The sequence below is a fragment of the Mauremys reevesii genome, linkage group 12 (assembly GCF_016161935.1).
Source record: "Mauremys reevesii isolate NIE-2019 linkage group 12, ASM1616193v1, whole genome shotgun sequence".
Classification (NCBI taxonomy): Eukaryota; Metazoa; Chordata; order Testudines; family Geoemydidae; genus Mauremys; species Mauremys reevesii.
The window spans coordinates 2860634-2881212 of NC_052634.1; the positions used below are offsets into that span (position 1 = coordinate 2860634).

General features: G+C 46.3%; 1 long non-coding RNA gene across 3 annotated transcripts in view; it reads right to left on the minus strand.

The window, feature by feature from the left end:
* The window catches only part of LOC120375597, a 46963-nt gene that overhangs the window by 21873 nt on the left and 4511 nt on the right, over nucleotides 1–20579 (minus strand). For all 3 annotated transcript variants that reach the window (XR_005586657.1, XR_005586656.1, XR_005586658.1), the window contains exon 2: nucleotides 4499–4579. This is a non-coding gene — a long non-coding RNA (uncharacterized LOC120375597). The remainder of the gene's footprint in view (nucleotides 1–4498; nucleotides 4580–20579) is intronic.

The following is a 20579-nucleotide window of genomic DNA, read 5'->3' on the forward strand; positions in this document are numbered from 1 at the left end:
TACAAAAACCTGTAGGAGAACACTTCAACCTCCCTGGCCACACAATAGCAGATCTTAAGGTGGCCATCCTGCAGCAAAAAACTTCAGGACCAGACTTCAAAGGGAAACTGCTGAGCTTCAGTTCATCTGCAAATTTGACACCATCAGCTCAGGATTAAACAAAGACTGAGTGGCTTGCCAACTACAAAACCAGTTTCTCCTCTTGGTTTTCACAGCTCAGCTGCTAGAAGAGGGCCTCATCCTCCCTGATTGAACTAATCTCATTATCTCTAGCTTGCTTCTTGCTTATATATACCTGCCCCTGGAAATTTCCCCTACATGCATCCAACGAAGTGGGTATTCACCCACGAAAGCTCAAGCTCCAAAACATCTGTTAGTCTATAAGGTGCCACAAGACTCTTTGCTGCTTTCACCCCACATTGTCTCTCCTAGACAGTGCCATCCCAGATGGGATCCCCTCTAACTACTCCATGCTGGTTCGTGCTTCATTGAAAAACAAGCGGTGGAGGCAAATCATCATTATCTAGTGGCCAAGTGGCAACTAGAGGAAAAAAAATATTTTCAGGCTTCTGCCAAAAGACCAGCTGTGATGGAGAAAACAAGGGGGCTTGGATAGGGCCTGGGATATGGGACCTGACCTGAGGCCCTAGAAGTCAGTGGAAAGACTCCCCATCCCCTGCAGGTGGAGGAGAGTGGGCAGGCAGGAGCCAGGAGCTGGTGGAACCTTGGCTCCTCTCCAACACAGCGGGGCACTAGTGCACAGGAGATGTATTCTGTGCCAAGCGTAGGGAGGACAAAGGGCACATCACTCTTGAAGCAGGAGATTCGCTCCCTGCTCTGCTTCTGGGGCAGCAGAGCAACTCACTGCCCCATAGATTGTTATGAGTTAACTGGCTTTGCCATGAGCCCAAAGGTTTACATTTGTCTGACCTTAATCACATGGCAGTGCACACTACTCTGCAATTAGTCCCATGGCTTTCCACGGGACAGCTCACCAAGCAAGATGCTACTTGGTGTGAGGAAGGGCATCAGAGTCTGTCCCAAACTATTTGTGCAGTGCCTGATGCAAGCTTTCCTGGCATGGCTTTGATATTCCAGAGTCAATTACATTACTTCCTTCTCAGAACTCCCTTCCATGCCAGCTACGCCAGCTCTGTGGGATGAAGAGCATTGCAACCTCCAGTCACTGTGGCAGCTTGAACAATTTCTCCTTTTACACATTATACACATACACAAACTAACAGTAGTGGAATGGGACCCTGCAGGCAAGGAATATCAAGCAAGGCAGCTTTGTGATTCTGCCTGCAGAGCGAGTCCTGCTTCACAGTTCAAGATATTATCGGCAGGCTGCTCTGTGTAACTTTATTTAGATCTTTCTGCATTAATTGCATGGAGAAGGGCTCAAAAATTGAGAATGAGAGGAATCTGATGTACGAGGCTGTTGTCTCTGAATAAAGCTTTATATTATTATGTAAAACAAGGGGCATTAGAGTTCTTCAATTCATCAGCACAGTTGTCTATCATCCTGGGCCCCCCTTGTTTAATGAGAGGTGGGAGGTAGAAGCTCTTGAGAAATGAACCTTTTACTACTGATCTCATTTCAAAAGATGTGTCATGCAAGGGAGAGATGAAACTACAGCATTGCTCCAGTCACAGATCAGCTGTGGAATTTCACAGGCCCATTACGGGGGAACCTGTCAGGAGGGGTGAGTGAAGCCTGCAGTTTTGGTCAGTTAGCCATTCTACGCTGTTCTGGCCAATGAGTGAAGCACACAGTTCATGTTGCACCGTAAAAGTGTGGAGAAGTTGTGCTGAAACTTAGGGCAGGTCTACACTTAGGGCGGGGGTCGAACTAGGGTACGCAAGTTCAGCTACGTGAATAGCGTAGCTGAATTCGAAGTACCCTAGTTCGAACTACTCACCTGTCCAGACGCCGCGGAATCGAAGTTCGCGGCTCCAAGGTCGACTCCGCCACCGCCGTTTGCAGTGGAGTCGACCGCGGCGCTTCCGGAGTTCGAACTATCGCGTCCAGATTAGACGCGATAGTTAGAACTCCGAGAAGTCGAACTCACCGCGTCGACCCGGCTGGTAAGTGTAGACTAGCCCTTAGAGAAATTAATTATCCCAAGTGCTCAATAAAGTTTGCATAAATCCAACGGATGGTCTAAGTTAGCATACAGTATAGTGTGTGGGGGGGTTATGCTGGAAGGAAGACCGGTCTTCTGGCCCAAGAGCTGGGGCATGTCTGATAGCCGAGAATTCACCTTATACAAGATTACTACGTGCTCCTGATCGCTTCTAGCCATGGTGCTTCCCAGTCTTCTCTACAGGGTGCTCTTCTGGCAAGGCTGCCTCCGGAGTGGGAGCGCTGGTTGGCCGCCCTTCTCATCCCATTCTTGCCTGAGGGCAGGAGCACAGCAGCAAGTTCAACCTGTTGCTGGCATTACAGAGCCAACTGGAGGACCTTGGGCAAGTATCTCAGAGTAAGACCAGGCTGAGGTGGAGTGTAAGGTCTTTGGGGCAGGGACTAGCTCTCACTAGGTGTGTGTCCAGCCTTTAGTGCAATGGGGCTCAGCTGAGGCACCAAGCATTACTGTAACATAGTTATATTAACCCCTTCCCCGCTGGCATCTCATGGCTTACTTAATATGTTAGTATGCGTTTTCTGGTTCAAAGGAGCATGACTGTAGTTCCCACTGGGTCTGCTTTCTCTCCTCTCCCCAATGAATCGAGCTGCCTTGCTGGTCATGGACCGGAGAAGTAGGCTGCAAACCCGGCCACTGGGAATGTAGCAACTGTGTGCTGTAGTATGAGGTGTTTTCCTTCTGGCTTCACTTACCGCAGCTGCCTCTACCAGACAACAAATTATCCCCCACCCCTCCCCGCCAAGATCCTGGAGCCTCCTAAGTGGTCCCTGAGACACCTTGTGAGGTCACTGCTCTCACAAGGGGTCCCTCATCCCAGCCTAGACAGTACTGCTACTGACAGTAATGGAAAAAACTACACCCCCTTCCCCTCAAAAAAAGAAAAGTCAATAGAGGGACCCAGGGGGTCACCTAATTGGATACTACTTGCTGAAAGGCAATTACAATACAAAACCCAACCACAACGCTTCAGATGCTCCGTGAAATCATAAATCATATTCCAAACCTGGCTCAGCTTTCTCTCCATCTGAAAGCTTCACTGATTTGATGCTTCAGGTCTCCTCCGCATGAAAGAGCAGCCAGCCAACAAGGAAGTGCCCGATGATCATGTCAGGGAGATCTAGATTACAGACGGGCTTTGTCTGAACCTCCCCAGTTCACTGGGAATCAGGGGGCTGCACCTGTGCAGAACTCATGAGGAGCTCTCTGGGGACTCTTTCCCCTGCAGGTTTTGTGAAAAGTCCACAATAAAAGCTAAAACAATTCCTGGGTCTGATTCCCCATTACCCTGCACCTTGTTGCCATTATCCTGTGCAATATGGGTATTAAAGGCTACAATTCTGCTTTGGCAGGGTTGTGCACTGATTTGCAGAGCAAAGGGGAATTTTCTTTCTTTCCCTCCTCCCCAAATCTGAGCCAAGCCTTTTTGGTTTTGCTTCCAGAGAGGACTGGGAGAGCCACATCCAATGAGAAAAGCTGTTCTTGAGATATTCCTCACCTTATCGAAAGCATACCTTTATGGTTCTAGCTAAATACAGACCATCCGCCAGGGAAAGGCTACACCATTGATAAGGGCTTCCTTCGATCTTTAGTTTTGTCTGCACAGCTAGCCCCAGTTTCTTCCACTCTTACATGGAGCCATACCTTCACTCTGCCACTAGCCCCAGTGAACTCAGTGGGCAGATCACTAAGTAAGGTAGACAGCAACATGAGTGAGGTGGTAGAATCTGACCCAGAGTGATTTAGAAATTGCTTTTCCCTTTTTCACCTCCCCTTGTCTGACACCCTGCAAATGCCTATTTACTACATCTCCAATTTCCAGAAATGTACATAACTACAGCTCAGAGATGCCCAGGCTAGGCTAAAGGAAAGTTCTGCCTGCGTAACAGGTAAATGTGCATAGCCACAGAACAACCTGCTGAGCAAACAGGAGAATCAACCTCACCAGCTCCTATCCCTGGCCTCAAGAAGAGAAAACTAACTTGACATGGGCATATGCTTTCGAATACTCCTTTGGGTCACCCTCCAGGACTAGGGTAACCATTTTTCAACAAGCAGCAGACCACAGAAAGAAATATCCTATTCAAAGAAACTACCCAGCTGTGGTTATGTAATCCTTCTTTCAGATGTATAGAAAGGAGAAATAAGCCCCAACTACAAAGTTAGAATTTGAATCTTAACTATTTCAAGGTTTGGGTGTTTCAATCTGGGGAAGGGTGCATGTCTGGACCCATCTCTGTTACAAATACAGCTAAAAGAAACTTTATTTTTGGAGATATACAAGGTTCCTGCAGCCTGCTCCATTGATAATCAGTATTTTCAATAATGTCCTCAGAAAAATGTAGGGAACTTACCCAAGAGCCTCTGATCTGCTTCTGCGCTCTAAGTACACCCAGACGAATAGCTGTGAAGAGCAGGGAATAGCCATCTCAAACCTGAAAGATAAAAAATAATCCAAGACAAATCCTAAAAACTCTTCTTTAATCTTTGTGCTTCCAGACCTAGTCTCCCTTTCATCTAGGACTTTGCAATTCTGTCATTATTCCAGTTATAGAAACCACAAAAGCTATGAGAAAAGGAGAGAGAAAGAAAAGATTAAATTAATGAGCAGGTAAGCAGGTTTATTATTTTATCTGATCCTTCCTTCCTTCTTGCTAATTTCTGTGAGCCAATTTGGGCGGTAGAGCCTCTAACATGAACTTTGACACACTATTGTATCCCTTTTCTTCTTTAAACCATTTATCTGAATGCTATTAAGATCCAATTTGCATAGATACTTTAAGGTATTGTACAATGGGTGTGTGTATATATCAGCTAAGCTATAGTGCCTGACAAGAGCATATTCGAGCAGACACAAAAACTATGAAACAGGGACTTTCAACCTGCCTTTTATTAGTCCACAGGAAATACTTTGCACTTCTATATAAGGCCAAAATCTGAGGCTCTTACTCACGCTCAATAGTACTTTACTCTGCAATTAGCCAACACATAGGATTAACTGTTCAGTAATTTGAGTAAGTGGTTTGCAATTTGGCCATAGTTAATTAAGCCTCATCACATTTCTCTAGCAAATTGATGCAGAGGTGCTCTTGGAAGGGACTGAAATGACATCCTATGGCAATGAGTTCCCCCATGCTGAGGAAGGAATAGAGAGGAATGCCACAAGAATCTATCAACTCCCAATGCCCATTGGCAGTGGGAGCTCAGAGGATCAAGCCCTTATAGGAACATGGTGAGGCTTAATTAAGGATCAAGGGCAAATGTAGGTCTTTCTATTACAGATTCTGTCAGCAGGTGCAGGTCACTTCTCTACAGGGACCTCCATGATGTGCCAAGGAGGAAGATGCAGAATTCTCCATGCTGGGCCTATGGCATAAAATGCCAGTGTGGATTTATGGAGAGTAGCACTATCTGGTAAATAGCCAAATTCCCAGCGCAACACTTCAGTGAACTGCATCCAAGATAACTTGCAAGGAGATGGCGAAATGACACCCTATTTACCCCTACCATGCCCTCGTTAACCAAATATTGCACAACTGTGCTAAAGACTTGCTCCATTTCTTTCTCTGCCCAGTAAAGCAGAACCCCTGGACCTCATTTCTAACCAGCAGCCAACACCACCTGTCTGCAGGTCCTAAGGCTTTGCACTCATGCCTCTGGAGCTCCCAACCAGTTTTCACCTTCATAAATATTTAAAGCTTCAGCAGTCTTATTCTGGGGATCTAATGGAAGCACGACACCAAAAATCAATTGTTCCTTTCTTCGCAAAAACTTCTGCCTGCTTTAATCGGCCCAAGTGTGATGTTTTATCAATCAAGTCTGTTAAGAATCTGTTTCTTTCAGCAATCAAAACTTTGCTTCAGTCTTTTTGCCCAACTTGAAATGCCGTCCTTGAGCTGCAACGGGCCCCGCACATTAAATACACTTGGAAACATGAAAGCTGTGTGTGCGCATGCTGCCGAGCGCCGTCCCATGGGAGTGCCTGTGAAATATCTGTTTGCTGTCACACAAAGGGATGATTCATTTCTTTAAGGAGTTCATTTGAGAAACAGGAGGAGTTGTGGGGAGGGGTGAAAGAAAACACATCAAGTCTCATTGTGTTTGCCTGTCTCAGAAATTGGCTAGGACTTGGGCAGAATTTAGAGGGGACTTGATGGGGAAGGTAAGTCTCCAGCAGCCACATACACTTCTCACTCCCCACATGCAAGCTATACTGCTGTAGCCACTGGATGTTTGTTTTATGAGGATCCAAGCTTGGCATAGATCTTCCCCACTGCTAGTCAGGAATACAGGAAAGTGCTATAAGGACAGCCCTGAAGTATTTAGTCTTGTCAACAGTGTCGGTGTTATGTATAACAAGTGAGATCGGGTGTCCTCTATTTCCCAGAAGGCAACCCATCCCAATGATGCAACTCTGAAGGTGGTGTTAGGCCAGCCGTAGAACTTGGCACATGTGTATGCATGTTAAGACTAAGTCCTGTACCAGTCCTCTTTCTGGGGAGTGACTAAAGCCACCACATGGTCTTCGATCCACCGCACCAGGGCTCCTTAAAGTAGCCAAGGTTTATGGGCAGGATCGTAGTAGCCCAGTTCTGCTTGGGGTTGTCACCGAGGGGTCCTTGCCATGCGCAGGGATTAAAGAAGCCGTGGCCCCAGAAGCTAAAGGTGTTTCCTGGCAGGGAGTACCTGACGGACGGTGCGAGGTTGAGAGTGAACAAAAGTCATCCATGGAGCTTGCCGACATCTTCGGAACTGTCAACTTATCCATATCCTCTTCTGTAGGCCCATCTTCATCGAAATCTTCTATACATGGGCGTCTATTTCTTGTTTGGCCACCTGGGAGCATGGGCTGCAGCAGTTGGCCTGACGCAGAAGTACTTGAAGGAACCAATTCTGCACCTGAGCCAGAAACAGATGTGGTGCTGATGCAGATTCCATCTACGCTCACGCCTGCTAGCCTGTCTTCACCACCCATGATCATTGAGGACCCATGGCTCTTGCCGTGGAAGATTCTCCTTCTGTGCCCTGGGGAGTCCACTTATTGGCCAGAATCTAAGGTCCCCAACCCTAGTTACTTTTAGCTTATTAAATGAATACAGAGGTCAAGTTTTCCAGCCAGATTCTCAGCTGAAATAGGTCTGTTGACTCATGTATGCCAAACTTCACCAGGTCATCTGGCTTCTAAGGAACAATAAGGGTTATCAGGCCTAGTTGGAAAAAAATGCATTAATTTTGTGGGGAACATTTTCCCTTTTTTGTATTTTTTTCTTCAAAATTTTGAAACGCTCTAGCATTTTCTGGCCAACTCCAGTTTCCCACCACCCCATCATCTGGCACATGCCCTGCTCGGATATGCTATGATTAGCTAAGCAGATAGAGCCAAATTCACATTTGTGACTAGGACTCAGCTGTCTGTCAAGCTCCTATCAGAGGAGAGAGAATGCACATGTAAAAAAACCAATGAAACAGGGATTTTCAACATGTCTTTGAGATATCTTGGGGCTAGTTCATCCCTCCACTGACTCCCCTAGGAGTTACACAAAGGGTTAAATCTGTCTGGCTCTTTTCTACATTCTGTCTGGGGGACTTCTCTGAAAGTAGGTGGAGTCACAGGACCCAGTTCCTTCCTGCATTAAAGGGCCAGACCATCTTATGCCTTTTTCCTTGATTCCCAGAGTACATGAAACAAGGCTGGGAATTAGATTTTCTACTGATCTGGAAGAGGTGTGTTTCAAACACAACACCCGATGAAAGGGGATGCCAATTTATGGCACCGTGCAATAAAAGTAAGTTCCCTGCATGGCCCAGTGATTTACAATGAAGTACCCACAGACCAGATGGAACGCTCAGGCCACTGTGTGCAACAGCCGCTGGCTACTTGTCACTCTGTTGTTCACACTGTTCATCTCAGGAAGACCAGCGCTGACCTAAGGAGTTCACGGAGCGCTTTGCACTTCTCCATGGCTCATAATCAAGTGCTCCTGGAGGTGGGAGAGGAGGGCAGGGATTATAAATAAGGCTAACTATTGACCATCCCTTGAACGCCACCTCGCTCTTGGCTTCCCCAGAGGGAAAGGCGAGAGAAGGTGTGAAAGGAGGGTGGGTGTAAATATATCAAATGGAGCGTTGTCACAGCCTGGAATTCATTAACCTAGCAGATGAGTAGCCAAATGTGAAGCTAGGTTGACTGGCCTCAATTTAAGTGATTTCTGTTTTGGGCTGGGCTTTTGCCAGATAGTAGCAAAAGCAAAAAGAAAACGTGCCCCCGGCACAGGGATGAGTTGGGAGGAACCAATCATCATAACTTACAAAGGTTATTTTGCCTGCTGCTGCAGCCTATACGTTCCAATGGCCCATTCAGAAAAGCAATAGGAGTGATAGATTCTCAAACCATAAGCTCTGTCTTACTTGCTGATAAAGCTTGAAGTTAATGGTTATGGACTGGAAATAGGAAATGCTTTAGCGCAATATGTTCATGGCTTATTTTTAACGCCTTATTGTTTTAGAGCAAGGGTCTAACTTAACTCCCTGAAAACCCCACACAGCTAGCTATGAGCCTGCTCCATGGCCCACTGAAGTCAATGGAAATATTGGACTAGCCCCAATGGATCAACTCACATGTCTTGCTGCTGGCAAATTAAAAATGACTTTGAGCACTTGGCTGGCTGGGGCTTAGCCCCTTGGATGTGCCTCACTTGGCCGTGCCTCCAGCTGTCCCTGGTGGCTGGCTGGCTGCACCTGCCTCACCACAAGGGCTGCCCAAAAGAACAACGTGGGGCTCAGTGGAGGGCTATACTCATTAGCTTCCTCTTCGATCCCTTCCTAGGGCTGGGTTTGTCTTACACCCTCTCTTCCTCCTGGGCTGCAGTCCCAGCAGCGCCACGCCGGTCTTTACACAGTTACTGTGAATGAGCTAAACTTCGGTCATTTATCACGAAGACACTTTGCAACCAGCCATGTTCGCTCAAGTCACTGCCATAGGAGAGAAAACCACACCCCCATATGATTTGCTTTTCACTGTAATGCAGCAGCCTCTGCATTAAGACTCTGCAAGAAGAGGGCATGGAAATGAAGCCATGCAAGCCTGCTCAGCTATTTCTCCATAGGCAAATCCTGCCACCAACCAACCACGAAGGGGAGCTTCACACATTTCTAAGAACAGTCCCCCCATTTTTTCTTTAGTCTGACCTCACATCATGAGCCTCTGAGTTTCTTCTTGAAAGGAAAATTGCCTCAGGCCTAGTATGGTCCTAGGGCTGATTACTGGTTAAACATCCTTGTCCAAGCAGTGGAGGTCTCTCCAGTAGCAAAACCAGCCAGAATATCTGTCACAGTTCAGGGAAACTGTACCTGTATTTCCCCCTCTGTGGTTCACCAAGAGCCCACACTCTAGGCTCCTCAGCCATCAGAATTCCTTGCCTACACTGATATGCCCAGCAAGCCTGACTGCCCAAACAAGCCAGCATCTGTGCTTTGCTTTCTCTGAAGTCTATGAACACCTGTAATTGCCTGCACTTACAGGTTAGCAGAGCTCTGTACAAGCAAGTACATTTATTCTTACAGTAAAAGCATTAGAGAAAACGCATTAAAAGCAATATCAGAACCTACATGCATGCTACAAAGCTTGCCAGAGGTCACTCCCAACTCCAGTCTCAGGCTTTAAGTTTTCCCCTTGGTTACAGATTCATAACTGTCTCAGATTCAGAACCAGAATAGCCATGAATAGCTCAATCTTTCCTTTATACAGCTTGGAGCCTTTGATCTTGAGACTCCAGGAACCCCACAGATTCAGGTGCAAGTTTATAGAGAGTAGCACTATCTGGTAAATAGCAGACAATGGTACTCTCCCTGGGGCTTAGCTGCAAAAGGCTGGGTTTTTGCATAAGCAGAGATGTGAAATTTGCTTTCACCTCCCCAGGCAAACCACATGAGACTGTGTCCCAAAAGTCTATTCTTGTCTGGCATCATTCAGTACAGCCTTTGAAGTTCAGGATTCACATCCCTCTGCCCCCTAGAGTATTCACATCTCGACCCACAATAATACAGAACCTTTGCATTTAATGGATTCCAAAGACACAAACTTAATTCACACTGTTTTTCAAGGCTGTTGCAGAAAATTGTCATATTTGTCACAATGAGTCCTGAATGTCCTGGGCCAGATTCATCACTGTGTTAACTGCCCTCATGTGAAGGGGTGTGGAATGCAACCATTGCAGTTTGGTAGGACCTTATACTGGCTTTGCACAGGTATATATTAATGCGTATTGCTCTCTGGCCTTCTCCTATTCAGTAGTTTCTATGGAGAGCCCATCCCCAGAACCAATTTCCACAAGGAATCGGATGTGCAGAGAGGGGCTGATGTGTGACTTGGTCCACCCATAAATTCCCAAACCTTCCACCCTGCAAGTTAAACAGATGGTGACCCCATTCGTATCTCCTGCACCAATGCTCGGTCCTTTTTCTTCCCCAAACTTGTGTTTTTAATGATGCTTGTTCCAAAGCTGTTTTCTTGCTGTGTTTCTTTCCATCTGTCTCCTTCTTTCAGTCCAATTAGTGCCTTGTTGATATTTCTGCGAATCTAAGTGATCTTTCATTTGACCTCTGACCTTCAGGTTTCTCTTTCATGCCCTTATAAGGAGCTATCTGACAAGTTGGTTCATTTCATCTTTACTCACGGCCGGAACCGTCTGGAGTTCTCTGAAGTGTTGTTGCTGTCGCCAAAGTAAGAAGCGTTTTAATTAAGGTGCTTCCTTTTTCTAAAGCTCATTAAAAAAGAGATTTTTTTCTTTTTGGGTAATAGTCTTTTCTATGAGTTTGTTACATACACCAGTGAGGTGGGGAATGGAGGTAGAGTCCTGCATTTTAGGGTCATAATAGTGGACTTGTAGAATAACAGCTGTTACATGATTTCATCTGATGCACAGAGCAGACTAATAGAATATGCGAAGGGGAAAATAGAGGGTCTGATTCTCCACAGCCTTGCAGCTTGTGCTGTATTTCACAGCACAAAACATTACTGCCCGAATGGTAATGAGAGACACTCGTTTTGTACAGGTGTCAAAGACAACACAATATGCAGGGCAATGGAGAAGCAGGCCCAAGGGTCAGATCTCCTGTGGCAGCTTCTCTTTTTGCCATTATCTACACTGCTACAGCTTGCATGTGTGTAACACTCCCATTATTTAAGGATCCCAAACGGAGGAAAGAGGCACAGCTTGGGTGACAGGAAAAGAAGGGCCCAGAGAAAATACAGCGTGACTGAGCTAGGGACACCACATTGGACTACATGCTTCTGCTACAGCCACTCTGCATTGACTCTGGGCCCTTTTCCTGTTCCCCACAGCTGTGCCTGTCATTCCTCTGTCACAAGTTGTGCAGTGGTGCAGCCACCAGTAATTGCTGTAACATGGAAAGTAGTTAGGGAATCAGTACAGAGCAGCTACTGTGCCAGGTCAAACTCCCAGCACTGCACTTGTAAAAGCAGTTCAGTTGGACAGGTGCTCACTGGCATTTGAATAGTACCAGCAAGCAGCGAGTTCCCCAATCCTCCTTCCCCCAGCCCTCCTTCCCTTTCTTTACACATCAAAGCGTCTCCAGCACACTGCCGTACATGACCCACTTTTGAATCAGAAGCATGCACTGTTTGAAAGCTCATAATACCCGCTGTAATCCCAGATGATCAAAGAGTCCCACATTCACCCAGAGGTATAAGATACAGAGATATAGCTATGAAAAACCCTGAGAGGTGATAGGGAAAGGTGCTCTGGGCAGGGAATGGTATAATGAAGCCCTCTCCAAAGCAGATTGAGAACTCGTTATTGCTGCTTTGTCCAAGATGCACAATATGGGTAAAGTTCCCCCCACAACAGTCTGTCATTCTGGAGACCTGGGCTCGAGTGAGATGAGAGCCCATCAGAAGAAACCCTTCCACACAAAAAGGACGTGGAATTTTCACAAGTGAGGAAGGCACATTGTCTCAGTTCCCTGCTGATGTGAGGCTGGTGAGGAGTTTGGAAGAGGGCTGGCCCTTTGGCACTATGGAACCTTCCCCCAGTGACCTTGTGCTTAGTTCAGTTACAGAGAGGTCAGTTTCCAAGGGCTGCTGGAGTCTGGGAAAGGGGGAGGAGGAGGAGGAGGGCAAAAGAGAAATATTGAGCTATCGTGTGTCAGAACAAGGGAGGGGATCCGCCAGACCTTCCCAGCTGAGTTGAAATTAAGGATTGCTTTTAAACTAGCACCGTTGTTCCTGAGCCAAACTTATGAGGAACCATTAATGTCCCACTTGAAACATACTGTAGTGAAATGAGAAGTATCGGGCCAGTCTCAACTGGAGTAAAGTGGCATCACTCCCCTGAAGGCCATGCAGCTATGCAATTTTACACCAGCTGAGGAGCTGGCCTATGGAATGCTTAGTAGACCAAGGGATTGAGTGGCTCAGGAGACTGGTGCTTGGGCTTGGGCTTTCTACTTTCAGATCTAGCCCAGCCAAGCTAGGCTGAAAACATTCAAAAGTCATTCCTCTAACAGCTGTCCAGTGGTCTGCCCAAGATGGCTTAGTGAGTTTTAGTCCACTGCATAATGCAAGATTTCCTTAACTTTCAAAAGCTGAGCCCACACTTCAGGAAAAACAAACAATTTTCCCTTCCTTCCCACTCCCCTACAACCTCACCATGTATTATTGGCTCACACATCTCAACACTGGTGTAGAGCTTCAGAATATGATCATCCTTATTACACGCTTTGGTGAACAGTGATGCAGTTAACAAAGTTGATATTTAAAGTATCATTAGCATCTGAAATGAATGGGACACCAACAGGTAGACACTTAATTACCAACAAAACTCTAGATAACAATTGAAGCCATTCTGTGACTCCCAGGTAGTTGTCCAGCACTCCTCCCAGAGAGCAGGGGACAGCCTAGACTTCAATACACACTGGCCTAATGGACAGGTTTCTATGTCATAAAATCTAGTATCCCAAGTAGCACTGATTGTCCTCCTTGCCACTAAACTTAGCAGAGAGATGAAGAATTTGGTTTTAATGGAGGCCAACCTCCCCTGACACCCTTCTAAGTCAGGGTTGAGTCACGTGGACAGGGCACAGTGTGTGGGGAAAGCTACCACTTAACTGTTCCTTCTGCCAAAGGAAGGACTCCAGACCCAATTTCTGAATTTCTCCCTCCAGGCATATTTTCTCTGCCTAATTCAATTTGTTCCCATTAGCAGCAATAATATTTAATTTTTTCCATAATGCAAGGACAAGTGAGCACTCGATAGAATTAAAAGGCAATACATTTAAAATGAATAAAAGGAAACTTATAATAAATAATTAACCTGTGAAACTCACTTGTGCAGGATATTATTCTGGAAATTAGTAAGAATCAAGAAAACTGTGCATAATAAGAGTAGCATCTGGAGTAACTCTCAAAAGAATAAAAACTAGATAGGCCAGTCTCTGCTCTGCTAAGCTGAGACCGTGTTCAAGATGTGGATGTAGATTTAAACTCTCCTGAAGTTTGAGGACTTGTCTGGATGCTGGATTTTGTTTCAGGGCTCATCTCTACTCAACACTTGAAATTAAAAGTGTTCCGAGTAAGTAACAATGGATCAAATTGTGAAGTCCTTAGCTAAAGTAAAAACGTAACGCATACAAGGCATAGCACCCTACCTACTACTGCCAGTCTGTCCCACTGATGTCAGTGAGATCATACACATTAGCCAACAAAGTGTTGGCATGATGGGTTCCTTAACACTGACTCAACTCCCACCCATTGATTTCAAAGGGAATTTTGCCTAAGAAATGTGAAAAGAAAAAACTAAATAGAAGCCCCTTTGTAAAGGTAACATCAACTATCTAATTAATGCAGCATGCCCCCACTGACCAGAGTGAAGAAACCTTCAAGCCAAAATTTGATGAGGACGTCCCAGGGATAGGAGATTAGTGAGAATCTGGACCATGATTGGCTCTGATTTTCATCGGAGCTCTGATATCAGTACAGAGACTAGATTAAAAAACCTATTTCTTACCTACCTTATTCTCTGCATTATTTTCAGTTTTGTCCCCCCGCCCCCAAGGATAATGTGTTACTTATTGATGTGACTAGAATAGAGTATAATAGCAATAACCTGTATTTATGTAGTGTGTTTCATGCTAAAGTGCCCCAAAGTGCTTTCCAAATGTAGAATACACAGAGATGATCTCACCCACTCTCAGGTGAGGGTGGCAGCTTGTTAGAAGCTTGCAACATTGCATTATATTGTCATCATATCATTTATTATGCCATTGCTGTTTGAAACTGTGGGGGTCATTTCCATGGGAAGCACAATGACCCCAGATGGAATTTCATTGATGAAGTTTTGTTGATGTGTTCTGAATTCAGGGAAAGTATGTTTCTGTTCCATACATGGGGGCTAGGGCTTAAGCTCATATACTGCATCGGCAGTGTAACTCCATTAACTTCTATGGAGCTGCACCATTTGTACCTGCTGCGGCTCTGACTGCTACTGTACATATCTGTCCACACATGCATAGACATCTTCTACCCTTTGTCTGTCTGTCTTGTAGAGCCTCTGAGGCATGGGCTGTTTCAGTGAGAACCTTTTGGCATCCATTGTAATATCAGCATTAACTAACAAAGTATACACACATATGTATGGTACCGAGTTCGACCACAAGCTGATTATTGCTTCACACTGTAATAGTTAAGTGGATTCCAAAACCAGCAGTAAATTGGCCCAAAATGAAGCCTTGAGAATTGGCTCATTTAGCATATGATAAAATCTGCAATGGAGAAAGATTTGTCTGCATTGCTTCTCCACCCTCCGCCCCACTACCCCTAATTTGGATTCATTTCCCCCTTAAAGAATGATCACATTATTATATTATCACATTATGCAAACCAAATATCACAAAAAGACTGATAGTTAACAAACAGACTGCTAGATTAGGGCTTGCCTGTGGGATTCAGCCTCAGCCAGCCTACTTATCTGCCTCTGATCAGGGCAACATATCTTTATCATTCAGCAGAGTGAAGCAACATACTAGAGTCCCACAGGAGCCCAGCAGCATTTCAATTACATACCTTTTTTTTTTATTGCTCTGCTGAAGTAATGCGAGTCCCACGCTCCAAACTGCTAAATATTTGTTGAAGTCAGAGACAAATATGGGCTAATTACAGAGTAAAGCAGAGTCCAAATGTACATTCCAGCATCAGAGCTGAATGTCAATTCTGAAACCTTGGTAAGTATTCAGAGACAATATTTTTCTCTGGACTTTTCCTAATTGCTGTGCACTTTTTATCACGAAGGGATATAAAACAATCCTGCCTACAACGCACAGGGGCTTTTAGAGGTGAAGAGCATTTGGATTTGTGCTAAGCTGGAATGAATTCTGAGCACAGACCTGCAGACATATGTAAAAACTGTCCCTTTTGCTTTCCTAAGCCATGGCCCTTCCTGAGTCCACAGTAACCCTACTGCTCCTGGTGTCCCAATCTACTCAAGTCCCATGTTGCTATATTGGCAACTGACTGAAGTATTTGCATAAGGTGCAAGGAGTCCATGGCAGATGCTCTTAGGGGCAAGGGGTAGGGTTAGAGGAATTCACCCTCTAGCTCTGTCAAGGGTGCATATTACACACACATTTGTTTCACCCACTCACCCCATCCCCTGCTCCTTGTTTGTAGTTACAGCTGAACCTTGACAGATCATCACACAACCTGCTCAGCTCCAAATCGCTTCCTGCTGTGCACCCATAATATACAGATTGGAAGTAACTTCACTCCAGAGAGCCAATTAGTGCAAATATAGGCCTGGTAATTACAGCATAAGATCCTTGCTGCTGATATCCCTGGGCAGATAAGGCACCAGGAAGCACTTTCAACACAACCTCAATGGGAAGTTATTATTAGGGGAATGTGGTGAAACAGCCTCCAGCACAGTCCCCATAGTAACTAGGCAAACTGGACGAAAGAACCCCAGCTGCACCCTGGCTGCCTACTTCCGGACAATGCAAGATCCTTGGGCACACCTGTGATTGTCCAGCCTTGGATAGCTCCATTCCCATCCTTCAGTGCTGACCACTGCATGGGCCCACAAAATCTGGAGCTTCCATCTCCTGCCTGGCTTATCCTCTGCCATGAGGCAGGCCTGAGTGGGCTTGTTTGCTGGTCTGCTTGGGTACGTGCCATGATCTTTGGGAATTTAAAAGTGAATCAGGAGGATTCATATGATGTCTAACTCTAGCAATGGCTAAGGCTATTTCTACACTACCATTTATGTCAGCAAAACTTTGCTCAAGGGTGTGAATATTGCACCCCTCGAACGACATAAGAGCTTCTCCCACCAACATAACTACCACTGCTCATTGGGGATGGATGAAGGATGTCTACGGGAGTGCTCTCTCCCATCAGCCTCGAGCGAGAGACCTTAGTGGTGCAGCTGCATTGCTACAGTTGTGCTGCTGTAAGCTCTCTAGTGTGGACATAGCCTAAGGGCAGACCTACATTATGGCAGCGTGAAGAGTACAGACACTGCCCACCCAGCCAGCATGGGTGTCAATAGCTGCCTAGACAGTGAGGTGCTGCTTAGGCAAGTGGCCTACAGCCACACCAGAACCCCAGGGTACAGATCCCACAGACACAGCCACCTCTCCACTGCTATTTTCGCAGCATAGCATCCTGCCGTAGGTGTACATGGATGCAGCCTGCCTTGCTCTGCAGCATGTCTCCCAGCCCCACTCCACCCCGCAAGTGTGCTGGGTATGGGGCTGGACCATGGGGGACTGAGGTTGCTTTAAGCCACCTTTGCAGTTCCCATATTTTAGGGCCAGGCCTAGCAAATTAGGGTTGCTCTAACATATTATTTGCCCCCTATGCAGGGCTTGGAGCAGGGAGTTCAGAGCCCTTGTGGCCACCTAAACCTGATGGGGGCCCTCTGCATAGGCGCGATTCTCACTCCCAGGCCCTGTAAGCTGCCAGAGTGCCCAGAGGGAGCATAGGGCTTAATTCTCAGTGACACTAGACACACTGTGCCATTATGGCCCCTGGGACGGCATACACAGGTGACAGCATACTCGGAGCTCATTGCCTTATAGCAAAAATAAGGCTTTGTTCCTGTCTGAGGATCTCCAAGTCCTTGGCAAGGCATAACAGATGTCTACTCACTGCAGCCTTGGGTGGCAAGGGGAGATTGTTATCCTCACATTACAGTAACAAGATTGTAACCCAACTTGGTTAAGGAAACATAAGGGGCCGAAGCCCTTTATCACACACCAATGTAAGTCAGGAGTAAGTCGATTGAGGTCACTCTGTCAAACCAGCGTGCATGAGAGGGGATGGCCTCAGGAAACCTAAGCATGAACTCAGGTAGATGACCAACTGTCCTGGGGCTTGCCTTCAAGGCCCCATCTTGTCCCTGCCCAAGGGCTGATTACACACAGACAATGCTGACTAAAGATGAGGTCTGGGCAGTGGCTTCCCTGGAGGAGGATCTCTTCCTGTGTGGAATCTCACTCACTCAGTGGGTACAAAGCAACTTGATCAAGACCCTGATCCAACATCCATGGATGGCTATGGGAAGGATGCCATTGACTTCACTAGAGAAGTAGGATGGCTTCAACCCTGGACTGAGTGATCACTAGTGGTTAGTGCAGTGGACTACCAGCACTCAGGATTCCTGAGTTCTATTCCTGGATTTGACAGGGACTTATGTTGCCTTAAGGCAAGACTCTGCCTCAGTTTCCTTGTCTGTAGAAGGGAAAACAGTGATGCCCCCAAATAGTGAGGCTTCATTCATTAACAATTATGAATGTGTTAGGTACGTTATTTTCCACCTGAGGCTCCCAAGGACAGCTCACTCCAGCACTTTGTTGGGCTCTGCCATTATTAATAATAAAATGCAGAGTGATGTAACTGCTGCATAGTATTTCAATGATGTTAAATTAAAAAGTGAGCCCCTGAGAGCTTATAATCTGAACAAGGCAGACCTAGAACATGAAGCAAAGCAAAAGAAAAGAGAGAGAGTCCTAGTCTATAGCTAGGGGTCATAGGATATTTTGTAGTAGAGCGAAGGAGAGGAAGTCAGCTGCATCCCTATCCCTGCACTTCCCTAGCATTACGGTTTGTGTTTTCACTGTGCTTGAAGTGTGTGGATTTAGCCAACCCTTTAGAGTAATTGTTATAAAATTAGAAGCTGTATAATGCTAGGAACATAGTAGTAAAAGATTCTAAACCTCCCTGATGGTTCTGGTTGTTTAATGTCTGCCTATGGCTTAATTACATCATCAACTCCATTAAATAATGTAGTAACTAACCAGGATCTAATGAACACATAGCAAAGAATAAATTGAACTTAGAGTGTAACTTATATCCCTTTACAGACAGAAAAGGGGGAACAGATTCAATTTCTGCTAAGTAAAAAACAACCCATAGCAACAGATTCCTCATGAATTAAATGAAACAATGTCAGTGCCATTTAAGGAGAAGGCAGTAGCTTCCTCCAGCAAGGGAGACAAGGGCAGCACACACAGCTCTCAGCAATCACCCATAATAAACCGGGCACATGCCTGAGATTCCTGGGACATCACTCCACATTGCCCTAACAAACAGACAGTAGGAATGTAGAGAACAGACTCTGGACCCACCATCCCAAATGAAGTCACCAGGGCTGCAGAACCTCTGAAAAAACAGGCCCAAGGGGTCTCCAGCTGGGCCCCTAAAAATAGAGAGACCTGCAATCAGTGGGCCCTTTTGGAAATTAGTAACATTATGGTAGTACCTAGAGATCAGGACCCCACTGTGCTGGGTGCTACACAGACACAGCAAGAGACAGTCCCTGCCCTGAAGAACTTTATCCTCCTACCATTTGTCTGTGTAGACTCTAAAGAGGCAAAATGACCTGCTGGAGGTCAGTGCAGAGGCAGGAATAGAATCCAAGTATCCTGAGTCCCAGTCTAGTGCAAGCTCCACTAGACCATGCTACCTCTCTCTGCTTTCATTCGTTGGGCTTTAATCCAGGGGTAGGAATTTCTTGTCTGAGAGGAGGCTCTTTTAGAGCTGGATTCCCCAGCCTGTGATCCCCTGGCTGTTCAGCAGCATGTGCTCAGAATTGCTTTAAGATCAGTGAGGCAAGTGGGTGGCAGGCAGTGCAGCACAGACTGATGACTCATGGGCAGCTGAAAGGCAGCTAGGAGGAGGAGGAGAAGGAAAGGCAGAGGCTGCAGAGGAAAGAAGAGCTGTTAGTCCTTATGGAGGAGAGATCAGAAAGAGCAGGTCAAACCAGAGGCAGGAGAGGGAAAGTTCCAGCACCATGTCATCCCAGGGCTTTCCAATAAGAAGCTGTCAAATGGAGGCACATACAAAATTCAAATGTTTGTCCCCCCTAGTTAATCGGTGGGAATGTGCCTGAATAACATTGTCTCCCTCTCCTTTGAGCCATAGGGCCCAATTAAGAGCTTCCCATATTCACATAAACTGCCTGTTGGTTCACACCAACCCTGTGGCCTGTTGGCTCAGCTACATGGGATATGGTGAAACAGATGGCCCCCACACATGTGCATCCAGCTGATGCAGCCCTGGGATCCTTGTGTGACAAGCTCTCCTGCCTTTCTGTGGCTCCCAGGGGGCCCAAAGAACTTGCCAGATAGAGAGGAGGGTGCAGCACGTGAGGCCTGGCATCTGACCCGCAGTCTCCTCAGACATTCTGCTTGCAAGTTGCTGATCTAGGCAGGGCATCCACAGGGGTGTGAAGCAGCATCTTCAGCTACCTATTGGAAGTACTGCACATGTTCCCCCAGGGTTAGCCTTGGACTTCCAGCTATATGCACCCATGTTCCCACCCACACCGGCAAACCCCCTTCAGCTGTGCCATCCCACCCTTCTTCCTGCCAATCTAGGCTAAGGATTCTTGCTGCCTCTGCACCTTCTCCCACATTCACACACCCTTAAAGGACAGCAGAAGTCAGGCCCATGGAAGTCCAGCCAGACATTGCTGAATGTTAATCATTTCACTGAAGAGGTCAGATTATCTCCTCAGCCACATAATCCCAATGGCCCTGCATAGTAAGTACAGCCCCACAGTCCTCTGGGATTTGACCCTTCTCAGGGCCTGGAAGGACAGTTGTGCACCCACCTCACCAGCAGGTTAACAGATTCAGAGCCCAGCAGCTCACTGCCACATCTGGAAATGCTCCGAGTAACAGAAGGAAAAGGAATTTAAGGCAGTGTGGGTTTCTTGTTTGTCTGTACTCTTCCCCTGCTCCCTTTATTTCAGAGCCACTAAATCTCATTTCAAACCACTGCCAGCCGGCCCATGCATGCTACTACTGGGGAGTTAGAATCATCATTAACCGTCATGGGGCAAATTGACAACCCAGAGCTGTCTACCTGCCTGGCAGCCCTTCAAATGCAGGGCTAGTCAGACTCAGTGACCAAAAGCC